Below are 23,755 nucleotides of genomic sequence, written 5' to 3'. Positions count from 1 at the left end.
GGCTTCTCAAAAAGAAAAGGGAGATGACCCAAATAGATAAAATCATGAATGAAAATGGAATTATTACAACCAATCCCTCAGAGATAAAAGCAATTATCAGGGAATACTATGAAAAATTATATGCCAACAAACTGGACAACCTGGAAGAAATGGACAAATTCCTAAACACCCACAAGCTTCCAAAACTCAATCAGGAGGAAATAGAAAGCTTGAACAGACCCATAACCAGCGAAGAAATTGAATCAGTCATCAAAAATCTCCCAACAAATAGGAGTCCAGGACCAGATGGCTTCCCAGGGGAGTTCTACCAGACGTTTAAAGCAGAGATAATACCTATCCTTCTCAAGCTATTCAAAAAAATAGAAAGGGAAGGAAAACTTCCAGACTCATTCTATGAAGCCAGTATTACTTTGATTCCTAAACCAGACAGAGACCCAGTAAAAAAAGAGAACTACAGGCCAATATCCCTGATGAATATGGATGCAAAAATTCTCAATAAGATACTAGCAAACCGAATTCAACAGCATATAAAAAGAATTATTCACCATGATCAAGTGGGATTCATTCCTGGGATGCAGGGCTGGTTCAATATTCGCAAATCAATCAACGTGATACATCGCATTAATAAAAGAAAAGATAAGAACCATATGATCCTGTCAATTGATGCAGAAAAGGCCTTTGATAAAATTCAGCAACCTTTCTTAATAAAAACCCTCGAGAAAGTCGGGATAGAAGGAACATACCTAAAGATCATAAAAGCCATTTATGAAAAGCCCACAGCTAACATCATCCTCAATGGGGAAAAACTGAGAGCTTTTTCCCTGAGATCAGGAACACGACAGGGATGTCCACTCTCACTGCTGTTGTTTAACATAGTGTTGGAAGTTCTAGCATCAGCAATCAGACAACAACAGGAAATCAAAGGCATCAAAATTAGCAAAGATAAAGTCAAGCTTTCACTTTTTGCAGATGACATGATATTATACATGGAAAATCCGATAGACTCCACCAGAAGTCTGCTAGAACTGATACATGAATTTAGCAAAGAGGCAGGATACAAAATCAATGTGCAGAAATCAGTTGCATTCTTATACACTAATAATGAAGCAACAGAAAGGCAAATAAGAAACTGATCCCATTCATAATTGCACCAAGAAATATAAAATACCTAGGAATAAATGTAACCAAAGATGTAAAAGATCTGTATGCTGAAAACTATAGAAAACTTATGAAGGAAATTGAAGAAGATATAAAGAAATGGAAAAACATTCCATGCTCATGGATTGGAAGAATAAATATTGTTAAAATGTTAGTACTACCCAAAGCTATCTACACATTCAATGCAATCCCAATCAAAATTGCACCAGCATTCTTCTCGAAACTAGAACAAGCAATCCTAAAATTCATTGGAACCACAAAAGGCCCCGAATAGCCAAAGTAATTTTGAAGAAGAAGACCAAAGCAGGAGGCATCACAATCCCAGACTTTAGCCTCTACTACAAAGCTGTAATCATCAAGACAGCATGGTATTGGCACAAAAACAGACATATAGACCAATGGAATAGAATAGAAACCCCAGAACTAGACCCACAAACGTATGGCCAACTCATCTTTGACAAAGCAGGAAAGAACATCCAATGGAAAAAAGACAGTCTCTTTAACAAATGGTGCTGGGAGAACTGGACAGCAACATGCAGAAGGTTGAAACTAGACCACTTTCTCACACCATTCACAAAAAGAAACTCAAAATGGATAAAGGACCTGAATGTGAGACAGGAAACCATCAAAACCCTAGAGGAGAAAGCAGGAAAAGACCTCTCTCACCTCAGCCGTAGCAATTTCTTACTTGACACATCCCCAAAGGCAAGGGAATTAAAAGCAAAAATGAACTACTGGGACCTTATGAAGATAAAAATCTTCTGCACAGCAAAGGAAACAACCAACAAAACTAAAAGGCAACCAACGGAATGGGAAAGATATTTGCAAATGATATATTGGACAAAGGGTTAGTATCCAAAATCTACAAAGAGCTCACCAAACTCCACACCCGAAAAACAAATAACCCAGTGAAGAAATGGGCAGAAAACATGAATAGACACTTCTCTAAAGAAGACATCCGGATGGCCAACAGGCACATGAAAAGATGCTCAACGTCGCTCCTCATCAGGGAAATACGAATCAAAACCACACTCAGATATCACCTCACGCCAGTCAGAGTGGCCAAAATGAACAAATCAGGAGACTATAGATGCTGGCGAGGATGTGGAGAAACGGGAACCCTCTTGCACTGTTGGTGGGAATGCAAATTGGTGCAGCCACTCTGGAAAACAGTGTGGAGGTTCCTCAAAAAATTACAAATAGACCTACTCTATGACCCAGCAATAGCACTGCTAGGAATTTACCCAAGGGATACAGGAGTACTGATGCATAGGGGCACTTGTACCCCAATGTTTATAGCAGCACTCTCAATAATAGCCAAATTATGGAAAGAACCTAATGTCCATCAACAGATGAATGGATAAAGAAATTGTGCTTCATATACACAATGGAGTACTACGTGGCAATGAGAAAGAATGAAATATGGCCCTTTGTAGCAACATGGATGGAACTGGAGAGTGTTATGCTAAGTGAAATAAGCCGTACAGATAAAGACAGAAACCATATGGTTTCACTCTTATGTGGATCCTGAGAAACTTAACAGAAACCCATGGGGGAGGGGAAGGGAAAAAAAAAAAAGAGGTTAGATTGGGAGAGAGCCAAAGCATAAGAGACTCTTAAAAACTGAGAACAAACTGAGGGTTGATGGGGGGTGGGAGGGAGGGGAGGGTGGGTGATGGGTATTGAGGAGGGCACCTTTTGGGATGAGCACTGGGTGTTGTATGGAAACCAATTTGACAATAAACTTCAGATATTGAAAAAAAGAAAAAAAAGATATAAAAAGTTAATAAAAACTTCTAACCGCTAACAAGAGAAGGTTTGATACAGATAAATGTAAATAACTACCACCACAGAGACAAAATGGACTGCAAAAACATACAACTTTATTTATTTGCCTATTTATTTGTAATAGCATTTTCAGGTTGTAAAAGAACACAAGCTCATTATGATTAATTTTAAAATGCAAAATAAAAAAAACATAAAGAAGAAAATGGAACCCATAATCCCATCATCCAGAGGCAACTGTTAATGTTTTTGTGGTTTTTTCCCCTCTCTTTCTCTGTGTATCTCTCTGTATTTTAAAGGATGGTTTTTATTATATATGAAGTTTAATATTCTATTCGTTTTACTTTATATTATATTATGACTATTTGCTCAGCTCATTAAATATTGTTTGGAAAGTTGATGTTTAGGGGCTTCACAATATTTCGTTGTAAGGAGTACACAGTTATGTAACAATTTCTAATTTGGTGACATTTAGGTGTTTCCAGTTTTTAGGTATATTTAGGAGAAAAATTCTGCTACAAATTGCCTTCAGGATTATTCTTAACTGCCTAGTTGGTAATTTTCTTCACATTGATTCTGAGAAGTGGCATTATTGGGTCAAGAAATAAAAACTTTTTTTTTTTTAAAGATTTCATTTTTAGGTAATCTCTACACCCATGCGGGGCTCAAACCCATAACCCTGACATCCAGCATCACATGCTCTACCAACTGAGCCAGCCAGGCACCCCAAGAGATATAAACTTTTTAAAAGCCTCTTGATGCCTGTTGCCAAATAATTTTCCAGAAAGTTAATTCCAATTTATTCTCCCACTAGCAGAGCATGAGAAGGCTCATCTCACTGAACCCTTCGACATCAGAGTAAGAAATGAAAGTTTTGCCAATTTACAGGTACTGTTTCTTTCAAAAAATTTTCTTTTTGAAAGTTATGTACAATTTGTTCTTTCTTTTAAAATCAATATTGTAGAAAAATCGGAAAATACTGAAAAGCGCAGGGAAGAAAATCATAATCACATCATTACTTTCGAATATGCAGAACATTTTTACACCTTTTCCATTAAGTCCTCCAAACAACTTCATTAAGTATAGTTAGTGTTGCTCCCACTTGACGCTTATTCCCACCACAGGTCAGAGAGGTTAAGTGAGTTGCCCACATCACACAGCTAGTGACAGGGGATGCTGGTTACTAACTCAGGTCTTTTGACATTTGATTTCACATTTCCCCCCACTGTGCTGGTTGCCCCTGGAGGGGCTGGACTTGAGAGGACACTCATGCCCCAGCTATACGCTGGGGCACTCAGAGCAGCGCATTCATTTTCAGGTCCTGGGAGACTTAGTGTGGAGTCTGGGAGCAATGGAAAGGGAACCTGAGGCCAGGAGTCAGGAGCCCTGGCACCCATCCCAGCTTGCCCATGGATTTGGTGTGTGCCATGGAGGTCAGGTCCCCTTTCTGAATCTGTTTCACGATCTAATAAATAAGAGTTCTCACTGCATGGTCACACAGGCAGTGAGTCTAGGAGTGAGTCAAAACCTGGGTTCTGAGGTCGGAGGCTGGAGAGAGGGGCACGGGACGCCAGGGTGTGTTTGCCTCCTGTTCTTGGACATTCAGCTGGGATGCATGTGCCCCTGCCCTGGGACACCAGTAGCAGGGTCTTCATTCTGCCCTCAGCGGGGACAGGCTGTTTCCCAGATCATATCCAAGGGGACCAGGCACTGGGCAGGACAGAGCTCATTTCCCCTCTGTGTCATGATCCTTAGCAGAGGTCAGGGAGCCCTGCTAATTAATAGACTGCTCTGGGATCCTCTCAAATTTGCTTCCAAAATGAATATTTGGAAGGGCATGGACTAGATCACAAGAAGTTGGCCCTGGTATGAGACATAAGCTGCTCCCTCTATCTTCATAAAGCTCTTATTTATGACAGAAGACCCAGGTTTGGGAGTCAGAATCTGGGCCTCCAAAGATGCCTATTTAGGAACAGCCTTGTAATCTGTGGGAATAGCTTCTCACACTTTCCAGATCACTTTGGAAACAACTCCACTGTTACCTGTACTTGTGGTTCTTTCCTCTGCTTGCTCCAAATACACAGCTTTGATTCTCTGGCCTCCCTTATAATCCTGGTTTCTTTTCTTTTCTTTCTTTTTTTTTTTAATTTTTTAACGTTTATTTATTTTTGAGACAGAGAGAGACACAGCATGAACGGGGGAGGGGCAGAGAGAGAGGGAGACACAGAATCGGAAGCAGGCTCCAGGCTCTGAGCCATCAGCCCAGAGCCCGACGCGGGGCTCGAACTCACGGACCACGAGATCGTGACCTGAGCTGAAGTTGGACACTTAACCGACTGAGCCACCCAGGCGCCCCATAATCCTGGTTTCTTGACTCCAGGTGCTGGCAAGCTCTGGCTCTGGCCCTGGTTCTGCATCCTTTCCACACCCTGGACAAGCTCTGTCCTTATGGTTTGGACATTCCTTCTCCCTCTCCCTCTAGATCCCCTGCTTAGGCAGATCTACTGGGTTGGAGGGAGAAAAACACCTAAGGATAGCACACTGAGAACACCTCCTTCTGCCCCTGTCTTCCTGCTTACACCAGGTCTTGAGGATTTGGATTTCACTTTAGTTTTCCTGTTATGGTTACAACTTTAATTGTAAAGAAATACGTTTGGGAGATCTATCCACATAGTCCTGGCAATGAAATGACCACTTAGGATGGGCTTAGACATTACATTTGGGGTTTTACTTAGACTTGGCTTCCTACAAAGATCAGGCTCAGCAGCTGTGAGGGGTTTGTGTGTTATTAAGATGGATAAAGCTAGGGATGCAGGAATTCTCATATCTCAGCATGTAGAGTTCCTAAGGGAAACTGTACGTGCAAGACAACTCTCTGCAAACATTCATTCATCAAACAAATGTTTATTGAACACCTGTTATATGTCAAGCACGGTTCTAGGTGCTGGGATACAGTAGTGAACAAAAGGGATAAAAACTCTTGCCCCCATGGAGCTTATATGTGGTGGGAGTGGGGATAGGACACAGGGTGGTGGGCAGCCAGGGGACCAGGGAGGAAGGCGAGGTGCAGAGTTTGTATAACCCCAGAGGCAGACCGTGCATTCCAGTCACGCAGCTCGGCTGCAGTGTCATTTGGAACGTTGGCTTTTGTTTTCTCGTCTGGGATTATTTATAATCACAGCAGCCAGCACTGAATATGTATTATATGCCAGGTAGTGTGCATTTTCTTGGGGGAGTATTATCACTCCCATTTTGCAGATGAAGAATCTGAGGCACAGCAAGGTTACATACTATTCCCAATGTTACACAGCTAGTACATCTATCTGACTCTAAAGACCTGCTCTGAAACACTGCCCACTGCTGCCTCCAGCAGTTTCTAAATGGGAGTGCTGGAGAAATGCCTACCCAGGAAAATAGAGGCAAAGCCAAGCAGAGGGGTGCATAAAACTGGTTTTACACAGCGTTCAGAGTCCTGTTTAACTTGTTCTTTTCTGTATCAAGGCTACCAGAAAAAGACTTTATAACAACTAGAAGAAATCTCTTACAGAAGCAGCTGGTGACAGTAGCCAGTTGCTAGGTGTTGCTAGGGCAACTTAGCTGGGAGTCTGGTTGTGAAGTAATTAAGCAGGGCACATAAATTACCTTAGCTAGTTTCCCCCAGAATAGACAGTTCCCTCCATTAAAGGAGGCGACTAGTTCCCTTTCCTCCTAAAGACGAAATGTATAAGAAACGTTTTGAAGATGCATAGAGACATGTCATGGTAGGGGTGCTGAGATCCTTTTCGTGTCCCGTAGACCAGCTGGAGCTGGTCAGGGTGAGACAAAGGTGTGTGAAGGTGGACATGGGCAGATACCAGCAAGGGCAGAGCATGACTGGGGCTAACAGTGGGTTGGAAGTCAGGACAGGAGCCAGAAGCCAGGGCCAGAGCTGATGGAAATCAGGGAAGAATGGGCAAAATAGCAGGGAAAAAACAAAATCCCAAACCACCCACGCGAGGTATGAGGCATCGCTTGAATTTACAATGCGATGGAATGAACTAATTGCACAGGGTGAGAAAGGGATTCCAAGCTTGTGATATCAACCCTTCTACTCCTGGTCTGAACAGCATCATTTATTGAGTAAGGCACCAGGCCCTGTATCAAGAGGTTACATAGATTCAATCTAATCCCATTTAAGGTAGACAATAGTATGCTCCCATTTGACAGAGGAGGAACTCAAGTTTTAGTTACTTATCTTATCCAAAGCCAATTAGCTGGTCAACAGTGGATTCTGGAATCAAACCTGTTTCTATCTACCTCCAAACTGAAGACCTCAACTGCTCTGCTAATTTGTAGTTACTCCACCCATGGGGGTTTCTATGTTCAGCTTGCTTTGAAAGCACCGAGGGACCTTGACACTGCCTGCTGTGGCCCGAGTTGGCTCAGGACCTGGTATGGGCCAGGGTCTGCATCAGTGAGCACTAGTATGCCAGCTGCAGGCTTCTGGGGGGAAGACTGGTGTACAAGGAGTTAGGCAGGGCCAAGAGCATGCACACAGCTGATGAAAGAGGCTGCAGAATGCAGTGAGGTCTGTGAGAAGGTGACATCGCTTGGAGGCAGCGTGGAGGAAAGAGGGAGTGAGTAATGAGTGGCCTGCGGTACGCTCTTGACATTTTCCTTCAATTTCTCTATGTCCTTTTCCAGCAAGTTGTATAGTTCCCAGAGAGCTGGCTGGCTTGTGGAAGGCCTGAGTAAGCTTCTGATCCCCTCCCTTTGCAGTGACTTTGGAGTTTTGCTGTGGCAGCTGTAGTAATTTTGGCCTTTGAAAATTAGGGAGAAGAGGTTTTTTGTTTTTTGTTTTTTGTTTTTCCCGTAAATATGGTGGTAAGAGTCAACAGAAGTCATAGTGTGTACTAGTTATCTGTTGTTGTATGGATCACCCCAAATTTAGCAGCTTAAAACAACAAACATTAGGAGCACTGGGTGGCTCAGTTGGTTAAGCATCTGACTTCGGCTCAGGTCATGATCTCACGGTTTGTGGGTTCAAGCCCCGCATTGGGCTCTATGCTGACAGCTCAGAACCTGGAGCCTGCCTTGGATTGTGTGCCTCCCTCTCTCTCCACTCCTCCCAACTCTCTCTCTCTGTCTCTCTCTCTCTCAAAAATGAATAAACATTTAAAAAATTAAAAAAAAACCCAACAGACATTATATCATACAGTTTCTGAGAGTCAGGAATACAGGAGCTGCTTAGCTGGGCAGTTCTGGCTTAGGGTCTCTAATGAGGTTGCAGTCATGATGGTGGCTAGGCTGTGGTTTCATCTGAAGGCTTGTCTGGGGCTGGGGATCCCCTTCCAAGATGGTTCATCCCCATAGCTCTTGGCAGGAGGCTTCAATTATTCTCCATGGGTCTATATGGCTCTTGCTTGGGAACTTGGGAGCTTGGGAACCTCTTGCAATGGCAACTGGTTTTCTCCAGAGTGAGTGACTGGAGAGACAGACAGAGAGAGAGAGAGAGAGAGAGATGCATTTTTTGACCTAGTCTCAGAAGTTATACACCATCACTTCTGCTATATTCTCTTGGAATTGAATCACTAAGTACAGGGAAAGGAGAATTCATCTACACCTGTTGAGTGAAAGAGTATAAAAAAATTGGGGACAAATTTTTGGAAACCACCACGCAGCATAAACAAAGACCTGGGTGAAAAAAGTTACATGGCCAAATATAGAGCCTGGGAGTGGACAAAGATCCTTCAGGGATGGCTGCTGGTGCTAAGCAACACACTTGTGTTCTGAACACAGGGGAGGGTGTGCTTGTGTTAGTCTCTGATGGCTGCTACCATCCAGATGACAATGATTCATTCCATTTTCTCTCTGTCTGGAGAAAAAATCTCATTCTATGCAAGCCAAGCTGTTTATGGATCTTTCTATCTATTCACCCATTCATATGGGACCCAGGGCATGATAACAGCTATTCAAACTGTGGAATGTTAATTAGATGGAAAAATGTACACATCAGCTATCTCCATTTCAACTGAGAAATCTGGCTGAGGTACATAATTTGCTTCAATGTCATCTGTGTCAGGATTTTGAAAGGGTGGCAATATATCACTGTGTTAGACAAAAGCGTGGGATAAAAGGAGAAGGAACTATTCATGGCAACATGGGTTTCAGGATATTAATAAGTACAAATATTTGCTTCTCTATGGGAGCATTAAACTTCCCTTCATATATCTTGGTTCTCGTGCCCAAAGTTATTTGCTTTTTACTACTGATATTGAAGTAGAATATTAGCTCATCTTTTGGTTATGAAATGTAGTTTTTACAATGGGCAAGTGCAACAAACAATCTCAGGGCTGACTGGGTGCCTCCTCTGTGGGCTGTGATTCAGAAAATCTATAACAAAGAGTGATGGAAAGCCAAGTATGATATTAAACAGTTGGCAGAGGGAGAATTCCTCATTGTCTCCATTTTAAACCTACCTCTTTCCCTTTCTTCTTTCCTGTCTTCCTCTATGGTAGAGTAGACGGCCCTACTGAGACATGTGCTTGCTGACCCTTTATTCTTAGCATGGCGAGCCATTGGTTGTGCCCTCATGCACCCTGATCCTAAGGCAGAGTCAGTGGTGACTTGGCATGTAGCTGACACTTTTCACATGGAAGATGACATTGCCAAGAAGTCAGAATTGTTTCCCAAGTAGAGGAGGTGATACAGGCTCTCTGTGGCTGGACAGGAGAGCTGTCCCCAAATTTCTGGTGACTTATGGTGAACAGGACGTGCTCAGGGAGGGCATATCTCATATGGCCAAACCGTGCTTTGTAGATTCTTCTCCACCCTTTAGAGAGGGGCAGAACTTTAATTACCTACTTCAACTACATTCTGTTTCCTTCAGGTTGCTCCCCTGCCCCTTGTACTTTTGGTCTCTGTCCGTCATGCTGGAAACTTCTCAGACGAGCTTGGTGATCCCTGCATATCTTTGCACCGAGGAGTGGGGTTCTAAAAAGCTGTCATTGGTGCTTGTCAACTGGGAACTCATCTGTAGGGTAATCTAGTGGTGCCACTTGTTGGGGAAAACTCCAACGTAACTTTTAAAAATCCTTCCTCTTGAACCAGCTAGATTCTTCTTATTGACTCTTTCACTCTCCTGCCTGGAAAAAAGGCCTGGATGCTGATGTTCTGGGAGCCCAGTTCAGGAAGCAAGACGAGAACCTGAACATTCTGTCTGTTGTGGTCACTTCATTCAACATGGTACACTGGCCTTCAACTGGTTCTGTTGTCCCTCAGTCCAGACACCATCTGTGTTGTCCTCTCTAAAGAATAAACCTCTAGTCCTCTCTGGACAGGGAGGGCAGTCACCTGGGGGCATAGAGTTGGGGGAAGGGAACTTAGGTTCAAATCGCTTCTTAAATAATTTGCAACAAATCTAACTTTTACCCTCCTTTACCCTCAACCCCATTGGTATCATTGCTGCTAAATTTTGTGCCTTTTATTTTTGTGTTAATTCTCAGCTCTCTCCATGTCAGTTTTAGGATCCAGTCTCCTTGGCCTTGCCAGGTGAGTGACTTTTCCTCCGGTTGCTCACTGTTTCCCCAAGTTCTGTGTTGTGGTCTCTTCTCTTCTCTGTTTCCTGTCTTTGTGGTTCTTGTTTCTCACAAGGCCTCTGGCCCCGTGGACCAGGCCCTCTCATGGCCACCTTCCCTCTTTTCACTGACTTTGTTCTCCAGTGTCACCGCAATGAGGTCGGGGCCGGGCCAGACCACATTTAACTTCTCTGCATAGGAGATTTCGCTCCATCACAGCATGACTGTCCATAGAAGTGATCAAGAGCCCTTCTGGGTACAAAAGCCAGGTCAGAGATTAAACAGAGGAAGAGACAACTTCTGTCAGGGGATTGAGGGAGGCCACCTTGAAGGAGGTGGCATTTGACTCAGGTGCTGAGCAGCTCATTCACACTTCAGCTCAACTGAATTCAAATTCACATGTTCTGTATATGAGCAGGCATTGGGTTAGGGTAGGAGGTTAGTGTAGCAGAGAGGGGGCCAGATGGCATCTGGATTTGAATCCTGGATCCTCAACTACCGACTGTAATCTACATAGATTCTATGATCTTCACCTTCCTCTTGTATACATTGGAGTAAATAATAGTATCATTCTCTGAAGTTGTTGGGCAAATTAATTAAATGCAAATCTGCATAGAAAGTAATCAGGGACCCACAGTGCAGTATGAATAGGTAGATAGTGGCTGGGTATCTAAAAGACCTGGATTTGAGCTCTGGCTCTGCCACTTAACAGCCGTGTGAACTTGGGTAAGTGATGTAGCTTTTCTGTGCCTCACTTTACTCATCTGTACGCTGGGGATTATGTATTGTGAGGATTAAATGACATAATGTGTATTAAAAACTTAACATAGTACCTGGGACATAGACAAGAGTAATATTTGGTATGAGGAGTGTAAAACATTAGGAACACAACCCCTGAACTAGACTGCTGGGTGCAGACCCATGTCTGCCCCTCAGGGCCAGGTGTCCTTGGTGAAATCCCTTAACCATCCTTTGCCTCAGTTTCCCCAACTGTAAAATAGACATAATAATAGCCCACTGTGTAGGATGGTTGTGAGGATAAAAACGGTTAAAGTACGTAATTAGTACCTATAAATGCTGGCTCATTATCGCTGTACCGGATTCAGCTGTTTTCCATTCCTTTGCTTTTTCCCTAGTGCCTTCCACCCACGGAAGGTTCTGTCCCCAGTGTGCCTCATAGGGCACATGGCTAGGATATCCTGGGGACATGAACTGAACCCAGGCTTGCCTGGCTTCAAAGTCTCAGCCCCTTAACTTCTCACAGTCCAATCCATCCTCTGGTGGGAAAGCCGAGGAGTGACTCCTGCAGCCTGCTTGGAGGAGGAGGCCGTTCAGCCAGGTGTTGTTGCTTATACTCTGCTCTTCCTGCACTTGGATCAGGAGGAGGCCTTGGAGGCACCTGCTTCTGCCAGAGGCAGGGGCTGCCGGCCCTTCCCGAGGTGCTGGGAAGGGAAGCTGGGCTCTTCCATGGCTGTCGCCCAGCAGGTCCCGGCTGTGACAGGTGTGTAGCTCAGAGCCCAGACTGATGGCAGTGAGGACAGGAGGCTGCAGTCATCACTCAGTGGCCTGATAATTGGATATTTCTATAATGACAAATTACAGCTGTTTCTCTTGTCATCGGTGTAAAACATTTCCGAAGCAGTGATTTCCCAGGAGGGGCTGTGGTTGTTATCCAGTTAAGACTATGGAAACGCCTGGCGTAGGGGACGTGGAGCATGGCTGAGTGGAGCTGTGTTTCTGCACCGCCAGCCTCTGGGTGTTTGGCTCTGGCGATGTGTGCAGAGAGATCAGTCTCCTGTCATAATATTATCACTGTTAATTCCACGCAAGTGTCATGTTGAGATGGGCTTGGAGGCTTGCAATTTGTTATCTGGCTCCAACCTGTACTGTTTTTTAATTTCACCAAAGGATATTGTAAAACATGAACATTAATGGAAAGTTCAGTCTTTCTTAGCTTGAAAATGCTTATAGCATTCAAAGTGAGAATAATCTTGGAAATTTGTTCTCGGGCCACTGGCCTATTACCTGAGCCATGAGGTTCAGATAGGGTTAGAAGCCTCCAAAATGTCTGTTTTGGCCTCCAGAAAGTCAAATCTCTGCTGTTTCCTCAAACCTAATTCTCTGACAGAAGTTTTGGAAGATAGGCTGAAACCGGCCTTGTCCTGGGGCTTCTAGGTTCTCCACAAATGGAAGATAAGCCCATGGGGAGAAAGAGTATTGTGTCATTTAACTTTTCTGAGTCTTTAACTTTTTTTCCTCATGTGTAAAGTAGAGTTATCATGAGGATTTATGAATTAATGCATGCATAGCAGCTAGAACAGTGCTTGGCATACGGTATAGGCTACGTGTAAGTGTTAGCTACAAAGAGAGCTCTCAGACTTGGGGCTCTTTCTGGCCTGAGAAACATCATGGAGATAAAATTGCAAACCTCCCCAAAGGGCCAAATCATCCTCATCTTTTATTTTTTCCAGGGAAGATCTTTCTTCATTCTCTGTCCTGGCAGCCTCTGCCTTTCTTCTTTTATTCTTCCTTCCTTTTTCCCTCTCTCCCTTCCCTCCTTCCTTCCCTCCTCCCTCCCTTCCTTCCTTCCTTCCCTTCATCCAGCCCTTTCTTTTTTTTCTTCTTCCCTCCTTCCTTCCTACCTCCCTTCCCTCCTTCCTTCCTTCTTTCCTTCCCTCCCTCCTCCTCCCTCCCTCCCTCCCTTCCTTACCTCCTTTCTTCTTCTCCTCTCCTTCTCCTTATTTTATTTTTTTGTTAACCCTCTATAGCACCTACCAGGTGTCAGGCACTTCTCTAAGGCCTTTACATATATTAGTTCATTAATCTTAACAATCACTCCATGAGGTACAATGATTAGCCCCATTTTACAGATGAGGAAACTGAGGCACAAAAGTTAAGAGACTTGTCTGAGCTTACACAGCTAGTAAATGGCCAAGTCAGGATTTGGGCCCAGGAAGTGTGGCTCCCAGTCTCTGCTCTTAGCCACTGTGATGTTTCTTGTTTGCATGCAGTACAGGGTCCCAGTTAGAGTCTTTCTCAGAACCCAAGGGCCCATGTAGAACTTCTTGGTCACTGATACCAGCCTGAACTGAACCTGAATACTCGGTGACCCCAGACTGAACACTGAGCTCCAGATTCCCATTTTCCCGTTCAGGGGTCTGTGCTCTAGTCAGACTATGGCCCCAGCTCCAGACTTGTACTTCCTTAGCTTCCTCCATCACCATCCTTAGTCCTTCCCATTGCTGAGACCCAGCACAACCTGCAGCTGGATGCCCCCTCAGGACACCCTTGGGACACTTTGTAGCCCCCCCCCCCCCAATCACCAGGACACTTGCCAGAGGCCACATAACCAATAACTAGTTAAGTTTGGATTCAAAACGACATCCATCCACCATTCTCCATAGATCTCTGGCCCCTTATCTCAGTGGTCTACATTCAATCATCAGAACTCCAAGATCAAGCAGAGCAGCTGCCTATTCTTCCTGGGCAATGCAAAGTAAGACCAGGACCCCCAGGCTGTGTTCCAGCCTGGCCTCCATCTTTGGGGCACCCCCCTTCTCCTGGCATGAAATGGAAGAGAAGCAGAGTGCAGACTGGCTGTCCAGGTAAGCCCAGCTGTCTGAGCTGCAGCTCATTAGACTTGGGCTAATTTGTTATTAATTCCTGAGGAGCACAGAACAATCCAACAAGATGCAAAAATCAATGGTCAAGGAAAAGATAAAGCAAACTTCTGAGCAGAATGTGAGTGAGGAGAGTGGTTTTAAAAAGGCCTCGACAAACTATTTGAGGCACAGCTTGTAAAGTAGAGAATAAATGACTTTTTTTACATTGGTTCATATTTTTTGTTCCAAGTTGGAAAGAGGAGAGAGGTAATGGGCTAGGGTGAGGGGCCTAGCTGGCCTCACAATGCTGAGATAATTATTGCTCAGTTCAAGCCCAAGCGATTTTTTACTTTTCAGAGGCACAGAGAGCAATTGGGGGCTGAAATGGGTTTCAAAGTGATGGAGTGAACAATAAAGTTCAATTAGCAGTAATGGCATTGGCTGGGAAAAGCATCAACCCAGAACACAGTCAGTGCCTTCCTCTTTTCTCCTTTGTGCCCAGCAAGGAGGAGATAGGCTGAGCCAGAGGAAGAGCGGGAGCCCTGCTGAGGGGTGGGATGGGGTAGGAGAGGCCCTGGGCACATGGCCTCTCTGTGGGAGGGCCACACTGCAAGCCTGACTCCAGACTGCCAAGTTCAATGCCAAGACACATGGAGCCATTCCTGAGATAGTGCCACAGCCCGCCTCTGACAGAACAGGCTGGGCTGGAATTGCTGTCCTGAAGTTCCTGCCAGGGGCCCAAGTAAATTAAAAAGGGCTGCCTGGGAGCGTGGGGGCCTCAGAGCAAGTTTATAGAGAATTTATAGCAGCCTACCAGGCCTTCCTGACCTGCCTAGCTACCTCCTTCACCTCTTTGGCCTAATTTCTGTTGTTATTCCCTTCCTCACTCTGATGCAAGCATGCTGGCCTTCTCGCTGTTTCTTTAACACGGTGGGCACCCTCTGTTTAGAGCCTTTGCTGTATTTCCTTTGTCCCAATTGTTCCTCACCCAGATCTCTCGATGGCTTGAAATCTTACCTCCCTAAAGTCTTTACCATCAAAAATACCTCCTCACTGCAACCTGTTCTAATCTCCTTATTTAAAATGAAAACTAACCCCAGTCTACTTTTTCTTTTCTTTCAAAGCACCTAGCACTTTCTAAAAATACATATAACTTATTTGCTTATCATGTATTTGTGCTCATTGCCCGGCTTCCCTCCACTACAACGTTAGCTCCATTAGGGCAGGGGTTATCTCTTTTTCTCAGTGACATATTCTGACCTTCCAGAAAAGTGACTGACACAAAAAAGGCACTTGATAAATGTTGGCTGAATGAATGAGGTGGACCCAACTTCAGAGGCCAAACATTTCAACCTGCTTCTTCACAGGTGGAAGACTGAGATCCAGGGTGAGGGTGTGGCTCACTCAAGGCCAGTCAGCAAATGAGCAGGAGAGCTGGGATGAGATGCATGTCTTTGAATCCCCAGCCAGTGTTCTTTGTTCTTTCTCTGATTTGGTGGAGGGCAGAGATGACCCCTTCCAGTGTCTACTGGGGGCCAAGCACATGGCATATTTGGGCCTCATTCGATCTTTACCTGAATCCCAGCCCAGTGACCTGCCAGGCTCCTTTCTTCTCCTCACTGTCCTCTTAGCCTTTCTTATTATTGCCTCTGGGACATTCTGCCTGACGTTCCAGACTAACCCTCCCCCCCTTGCTTCTCCTAAAGCTCTCAGCACATCCCCATCCTTATACTCAGGAAACATACTGAAATCACCTGGCTTGTCTTCTCTTCTTGGATGGGTGCTGCTGCTTGAGGACAGACTATGTTGGGTTCACTGCTGTTTCCCCAGGGTCTGGAATCATGGAAGGCATTAAAAAATATTTGATGCATGAACAATGAAGTTATTTTAGTTATCTGTGCCTCACTTACTTCACCAATAAAGGAGGGCCAGTAGCATTTACTTTGCAGGGCTGTTGACAGGACTCTATGTGGCATGTAATAGGTATTCAGTTACCAGTCTTGCATCAGTCCTGTGTGGTGGGTTGTTCTGTTCTTTTAGGCGATGATTGGTCAGGTATGGCTACAAGTGGGACACAGGAGAGGCACGAGAAAACAAAATTCACTACACTCACAGATCCTTGATAGGGGGTCACTGTGTGCCACATGGTCACAGGGCGAGTGCCAGCTTTGGGTCAGGTGGGGAAGATGGGGATGAGTAGAAAGCACTAGGCCAGAGCCTTTATTGGGGTTTCCATGGCAGAGACAAGGTAGGGCAGAGAGAACAGTTTAGGACTGGTTAGTTTGAATCTTTTGGGCAGGCTCTAAGCTATAGAGTGGTTCCTAGTTGCCTGGCCCCTGGCCCTTGGATGGTTAAAGCAGAGGAATATTGCCTCCTGGGGTATAAGGGCAGGCAAGATAGAGGAGCTGAGGCTGTCGGGATTGCTTAGTTTGCACGTCAAAGCTGTGCTCCCAGCTGAGTTCTTTGTTATCTCTAAGAATCAGATTGCCCTGAGGGGCAGTGTCTCCCTGGTCAGAAAAGTTTATGATGTCAGAACATCATACTATATAGAAAACAGGAACAACAACAACAAATGCACACTGTACAGATTTTACTGTCCCTGTTTTACAGTGGATAGCTAGGGTCTTTTCAAGGTCAAGTGACTTGTTTAAGGCCATATTCGTGGTAAGTGTCCATCTGATGCCCAAACTTGAGCTCCTCCTACGATGCCTCACCCCTGACAGGCAAGGGTGGCTTATCTGCTCCTCTGGCTTTAACACTATGCAGCAGCAATTTTCTGGTTAGTTTGGGGTCAAATGCCTGCCACTGAGAAACCTAGAGAAAGTGTGTAGGCCTTGTCTTACACATGTAGTGAGCTCGGTTGCTTCCACCAGCCCCGCCCCATCCTGGAAGCTTCTCTGCCTCTCCTGCAGGCCTGGTCACCGCTTGGTCGCCACTTAGAGAATTTCCCCCAGAGCTCTTGCCTGCCCTCAGAATTCCTGGGAGAGCCCCCTATTTAATTCTGCATGTGCTTAAGTCCCGGGAGCTCGGCTGGCCTCCTGTGTCTATCCTCCTCAAAGCCTTTGGTGGGAGAAATCAGGAGGGAATCAGCCTGTGTTTGCTCCCATTGTCCATTAAAATGGTGAAGTACATTGATTAACTTTGTTGTCTTTTTTCTAAATTGTGGCAAAATATACATAACATAAAACTTGCCATTTTAATGATTTTTCAGTGTGCCATTCAGAGGGTCTGATGTACATTCACCATATTGGGTAACCATCATCACTATCTATTTCCAGAACTGTCTCATCATGCCAAACAGAGACTCTGCCCATTAAGCAGCAACTCCCTGTATCTCCCTACCCTCAGCTCAGCCCCTGTTAACCACTGTTCTCCCTCCTGTGTCTATAGATTTGCCCCATTTACGTACTTCATATAAGTGGAGCTATGGGATCTTTGTCCTTTTGTGACTGGCTTCTTTGACTTAGCATGTTTTCCAGGTTCATTCATACTGTAGCATGGATCAGAATTTCATTTCTTTTTAGGGCTGAATAATATTCCATTGTATGGATATACCATATTCTGCTTTTCCATTCATCTGTGATGGACACTTGTGCTGTTTCCACTTCTTGGTTATTGTGAATAATGCTGCTGTAAACATTGGTGCACAAGTATCTGAATCCTTGCTTTCAGTTCTTTTGGGTATATGCCTAGAATACCCAGTCTGAATAGATAATTCTCCAAGGAAGACATACAGATGGCCAGTAAGTACATGAAAAGATGCTCAACACCATTAGCCACTAGAGAGATGCAAGTCGGAACCTCAAAGCAACATTACTTCACACCCATTCGGATGGCTATTATCCATAAAACAATAAATAACAAGTACGGGGAGGATGTGGAGAAGCTGGAGCCCTTATGTATCGCTGGTGGGAATATAACCTCCTGGTCTCTTGGGTGCAGCATTGGGTCTAGAACGAGGGTCCTGCTGTCTGTCTTCACCCTGCCTGGGGCCGCTGGGCCTGTGCAGACACTGACCAAGGGGATGGGATTTGGGTTGATGTCTTCAGGGCTGGAGATGGAAGAGGCTACTGGGTGCCTTGGGCCTTCAGGTGAGCTAAGTCACGGTTCATAGAGGAAGAGTGAGGCTCTGGTGCCATCATCCTTGCACAGAGGCAATATCTTTAGGGCTGGAGTGGGGCTGGGGGTGAGGGTGGTGATAGGGGATGAGGTCAGAGAGGAGGCAGGTTTGTGAGAAGTAAGGTCGGTTATAGCACACAACCATTATGGGCTGCCAGAGAACTGGTGGGTAGTCTACTTGGGTGGGAGAGGGCCAGGTGTCTGCTATCCTGTAGCCAGGCTTCGTGCCCTCTGCACTCATGCCTCTGTATTTCCGGGAAACTGGGCCAATCCAATGGCTCTGTCCTCACATCTTCACCCCCCATTCCACATCGGGGTGCCAATGCTTAGTAGTGGGTAGGCTTGTGTGTGCACATGTGTGCAGACCTGAGACAGGAAATGGGGTCATTGTTGTTCCATTTTCACCAGATAGAAAGTTGGTGTTGTTTCCCGGCCCAGTCTCTGAGTTCTGCTTCTTCATGGCTCAGTGAAAGGGCACTGGACTAGGAGTCAAGACAGATGAGATCTCATCTTGGGTATACCCTTTGCTAAGTGAAAAGGGGATTTAAAGGATAAGGAGAGGCTCATACTGGAGCAGAAAGAGGCTCTCCCTCTTTCCTCTGTCAGGGGAAGGAACAGGGATCTGCTTCCTAGGTTTGTTTCTGCTGAGCATCATGGTAGCTACTGCACACATCATAATTTAGTCAGTACCTTAAAGGTATCAGCAAGCACCCTTTGTTTAGGAATTTGTAAAGACAACAAACAGATGAGCTAAGAAGCAAGCCCATTGTATTTCGTTTCTCCAACAGTTAACCTAATCACAGCTGTACTTACATCAGCCACATACATATGATACGAGGCTCCGCTTCAGGGTGGGCTGTGTGCTGTCAACCTTGACTCCCCTGGGTGACATTGACCTCTTTAGGCACAAACGATTTAAACACCATCCAGTTCCCCTGTCCCATGCCTTGTAATGATTATGCATATTCTGCTAACCCATTTCTGCTTCCTGTGCCGGCTCATGATGTGCTCAGCTCCACGCTGGTCATTTCCTTGTTCAGAGCAGATGCATCCCCAACCCAAAGCTCTCAGGTATGGCTGCTTTGTGGGGAGGCATCAAAGTTTAGCCTTCAGATTCCTGAGGTTTCATTACTAGGTTTCTGGGTTTCTAGGTATTTCTAATCCTATGTGCTATGGCAGATATTGATGTAATAGGGAAAGATGGAGGTTTGTTATTCTTTGGTGGGAAGGGTAATGAAATTCAGTATCAGCTCCATGCTCACTTGGGCCCCAAAGCCAAGTACAGCAGAACAGGTGCCAGCACGGGCTGTGGCGTCAACACAGACCCCACTTCATCTTACTGTTTTGCCAGGATGATCCCCATTGCTCCGAGGGCCTGGGTGGACCACGTCAACTGGCTAGGGCTGGACAGGTGGATACTCTGAGACTAAGAGTGGGTGTTGGGTCCTCTGACATTAATTTAGCTTGGCCATTTTATTATTTTATTTCATATGGTGTTATTTTCTTTTATGTCATTCCATTCTATTTTACAGGCTGTGTTGTTTTTGCAAACGACCTCCCACCTGGCTCTCTGCAGTTATTCTTGAACAGCTGTAGTCCCGGGGAAGTCCCCTCTCCAGAGGTATCTGGCAGAAAGGGGAGCATATGTCAGGGGGCTGGGGAAGCTGGCAGAAACCTCTTTTGTTCAATATTTTATTAGAGTCCATGTAGCAATGTATATAAAGTAAGTCCCATGGTGGGAAAATTTGGAATAAATTACTGCCTGCAATTTCCTGTTTGGCATTGATTTTACAGATTGGAGACTCGAAATGGGAATGGCCTGGTATTATTATGCCAACATCAGTATTGAAGGTCCCACAAATCCCTTGCAAATCCTACATTGTCAGAGCCACATGGAGCCTAAGAGACCAGTCAGTCGAACCTCACATAATATGGATGAAGCTCAAAGAGCCAGGAAGGCCGGAGGCCACATGGGGAAGAAGGACATAATCTGAACGATGATATTAGTTCAGCTTTCACATCCCGAGGCACAGATTTTAATAGGTGTGAAAGATTGTTTTAAGGCAGCCAAAGTCTGTTATTACTTACTGAGAGTCCCCATCAGAGCAGTTGGCCTGCATTGTCTCTCCATGTTGTTCCTTAATGCGTGTTTCCGGCCCCGTTTTGAGACACTTTGGATTCTTTGATTCCTCTGGCAGGCAAAGGTAGCTTTAACAGAGAGCTGTTCTGGGAGGAAAAAGTGCCCAGGGCCTGGACAAGCCCATTCCCAAGTGGGACACTCACTTTTGTCCTCTGTAATATGGGGTTGGCAATCCCTGACCTGCCTTTGTCACAGGTAACAGATAGATGTCACAGGTAAATGGAAAGGCCTCCTTTGTCACAACAAAGCCAGGACCTGGGCAGGTTTAGTCCCATCTAACACGGCCAGCTCACCTCTTGAAATTGTCTTCCGAAGTCTTACCATCCCCAGGCACGTCACCTCCTGCTCCTCAATGCCAGAACGTCAGCAGGAGAGGGAAGCTGCCTTTGTTATGCTTGCCAAGGGAATCTCATGCTGCCTGAGTGTCTGTGTGTTCTCCTGTGTCTGCCCACTTCCTTTCTACTCCACTGCCAGTGATTGTATTAGGTTCCCTTTTCCATACCCTATAGAGTTGTGTTTGTTTTCTACTGGTATGTAACAAGTTGCCTGAAAATGTAGTAGCTTAAAACAGCAATAATCATTTTTTTTCTCTCTCTCTCTCTCATGATTTCTTTGGAGGCAGAAATTCTGGAGCAGTGTGGCTGGATGGTTCTGGCTCACAGCCTCTCACGAGGTCGTGGTCAGATGCAGCCAGGGCTGTATCCATCTGAAGGCCTCACTGGACCTGGAAGGTCTCCTCCCAAGGCGGTCCATTCACATGGCGGGCAAGCCGGTGCTGCCGATTGGCAGGGTGTCTGTGCCCCTCCACAGGGCAGCATTAGTGTTCTCACATCATGGCAGCTGGCTTCCCTCAGAGCAAAAGGTCTGAGTCCAAGGAAGAAGTTGAGAGGCTTTAAGGCCTACCCGATTTTCTGGTCACTCTGGACCAACCCTGAGGCCGTGTAAGAAGGGACCACGTGGGGGCACTAATACCCGTGGGGTCATTGGAGGTTGGCTACTTCAGTCTACCTGCTGGCTCCTGATGATTCCTATATTTCCCACATGAAAATACACTCACCTCTTTCCAAGGTCCCCACGTCTCATTACGCTGCAGCATCAACTTGAAGTCCTAGGCCTTGTCATCTAATCAGGTCCAGGTTCAGATGAGGCTCCCCGGACGAATTTCTCAAATACAGCTCTTCCTGTAGAGTTCCTCTTGATCTGTGGGCTTGTGAAATAAAGGAACACATTACCTTCCCTCTACATAATATGCAACAGTAGGACAGGCATAGGATAACTATTGTAGGTCCTCTTATAAAAAAAAAAATGAGAGGGGAAAATGGGAGATACACTGGGATCCTTAGCAAGTCAGAAATTCTGCTGGGCGCATGGGTCTTTTCTGGATTAGAACTCAGCACGACTGCTTGGGGATGGTTCTCGATGGCTCCTGGCTCTACCCTCTGGGCTCAGAGGCAGCAGCCCTCTAAGCCAGGCTCTCTTTTCCATAAGAAATGGTAGTTGTTGGCAGCTAAGTCTTTTCCTCAGTCTGCTTTCTTACAGGAGGTTGGAGGGCCAAAGACCTATTTTAATTTTGCACTGCCTCTCTACCTTTTAGTCTAAACAGGCAGTGTTTCAGACAATGTAGTCATTTTACAATCATTGTGAGCTTTCTGTGAATCTTACGGGCACTTACTCCTTAGATAAAAGTCACAACCACACATATCAATGAGACTAGCCTCTTTCTACCGTGAGTTTTCTGGAAGGCTGCTGTGGGACACCACACTTAAGATTACCAGAAGCCCTATTGTTTATTGGTAAGGATCTATGAGGGACCTTTTTTTTCTTCCAGTTTGAATCACCACCTTAAATATTTCCAAGTTCTTAATAAAGGGTTTTATATTGCTTCCTTCAGGTTCATCTTTATACCACATTTTCCTGATATTTTCCTAGATTTGATCTTTGCCTGGAGGCCACTTAAAATTTTAGTATCATTTCTGTCTGGAGAGCTTAGGAGTAAGACATTTTTATTTCCAAACCCAGCAAGTCCTGGCTCCTTTGTTCTCAATGGTTCTTTCTTTAACATGTCTTCTCTCTTTTCATGTTTTATTATAAGCAACCCGAAGTCAGATGGCATGTCTGACATTCTGCCTGGAAATTTTCTTTGCTGCATCATCCAATTCATACAGTACACTTCCTATTTTCCATTTTGTCACAGCAGACAGTGTTGCTACAATTTCCCTTGCTATATGTTATGGGCTGAATGGTTATGTCCCTCAAAGTTTATAGATCGAAGCCCTAACCTCCGATGTGACCGCATTTGGAGACAGCGTTTGTGAGGAGGTGATAAAGGTAATGAGGTCATAAGAGTGGGGCCCTAATTTGTAGGGCTGGCTCTGTCTCTTTGCCATGTGAGGACACAGTGAGAAGGTGGCCATCTGCGAGCCAGGAGGAGAGCTCTCACCAGGAACTGAATTGGCTGGCCCCTTGATCTTGGACTTCCAGCCTTCAGAATTGTGAGAAATAAATTTTCATTGTGTAAACCACCCAGTCTGTGGTATTTTGTCCTGGCAGCCTGAGCAGAGTAACACATTATCTAACAAAGATCCCTTTCCCTCCATCTTGCAACATGATCTTCCTTACTTTAAGCCCTTCCTTACTTTAAGCCCTTGTAGGTGGCCTCCTTGAAGAACATCAGATTCCACAGTTTCTTCCATACGCTTCCAACTTCTGTCCTCAAAGCCTCAAAGCTGCTGTGTTTTTAGTTTTTTGTTACAGCCATACCTCCCCCACCCCTCCCCACTTACAGGTACCGAAATCTGTATTAGTTATCGGTTGATGCTAACATAGATCAAACACTCCAAAACTTATTGGCTAAAGCAATAATAGTCACTTGTCATCTCTCATAGTTTCAGTAGCAGCTTGGTTGAGTGGTTCTGGCTCAGGTTCTCATGTGAAGTTGCAGTCAGATGGTGTCTGGGCATCTTAAAGGCTTCTGGACTCCTGTAAGTCCTAGGCAAAGAAGACTTGAACAGCTGGGGGGGATGGGACAGCCAAGTCTCCTTGGACATCTTTCTTTGTGTGGTCTCTCCTCATGATTTCTCCAGCATGGCACCATCAGGGCAGCCAGACTTTTACGTGGTGGCAATAAGGGCTCCCAAGACATGTGTTCCAAGAGAGAGCCAGGCGGAAGCTGATTGCTTTTATGACCTAGTCTCTGAAGTCACATGGCATCATTTCCGCTGTGCTCCACTGGGGAGAGTAGCCATGAGTGCAGACCAGATTCAGTGGGATGGACATAGATCCCACCTCTTGGTGGGAGGAATGAAACTCACTTTGTAGCAAGAACATGTGGGATGGAGGATGGATAGACAGATAGATAATAGTCATTTTTGGAAAATACAATCTAACATAATATA

General features: G+C 45.2%; 1 long non-coding RNA gene across 3 annotated transcripts; it reads right to left on the bottom strand.

Annotated features, from left to right (window-relative positions):
• Positions 1 to 8,143: 8,143 nt before the first annotated feature.
• On the bottom strand, positions 8,144 to 23,513 carry LOC125936100 (uncharacterized). Of its 3 annotated transcripts, none has more exons than XR_007461929.1 (4): positions 22,801 to 23,513; positions 21,418 to 21,567; positions 20,309 to 20,446; positions 19,590 to 19,845 (listed from the first exon to the last, which is right to left on the bottom strand). It is a non-coding gene; the product is annotated as an uncharacterized LOC125936100 (long non-coding RNA). The 3 variants fall into 3 exon arrangements; XR_007461930.1 differs by having other exon boundaries at positions 20,309 to 20,441; XR_007461931.1 differs by lacking the exons at positions 21,418 to 21,567; positions 22,801 to 23,513 and adding an exon at positions 8,144 to 8,407 and having other exon boundaries at positions 19,783 to 19,845; positions 20,309 to 20,540.
• Positions 23,514 to 23,755: the final 242 nt, after the last annotated feature.

Source organism: Panthera uncia, chromosome D1, assembly GCF_023721935.1.
Source record: "Panthera uncia isolate 11264 chromosome D1, Puncia_PCG_1.0, whole genome shotgun sequence".
NCBI lineage: Eukaryota > Metazoa > Chordata > Mammalia > Carnivora > Felidae > Panthera > Panthera uncia.
This window is presented reverse-complemented; position numbering and strand designations above follow the sequence as displayed.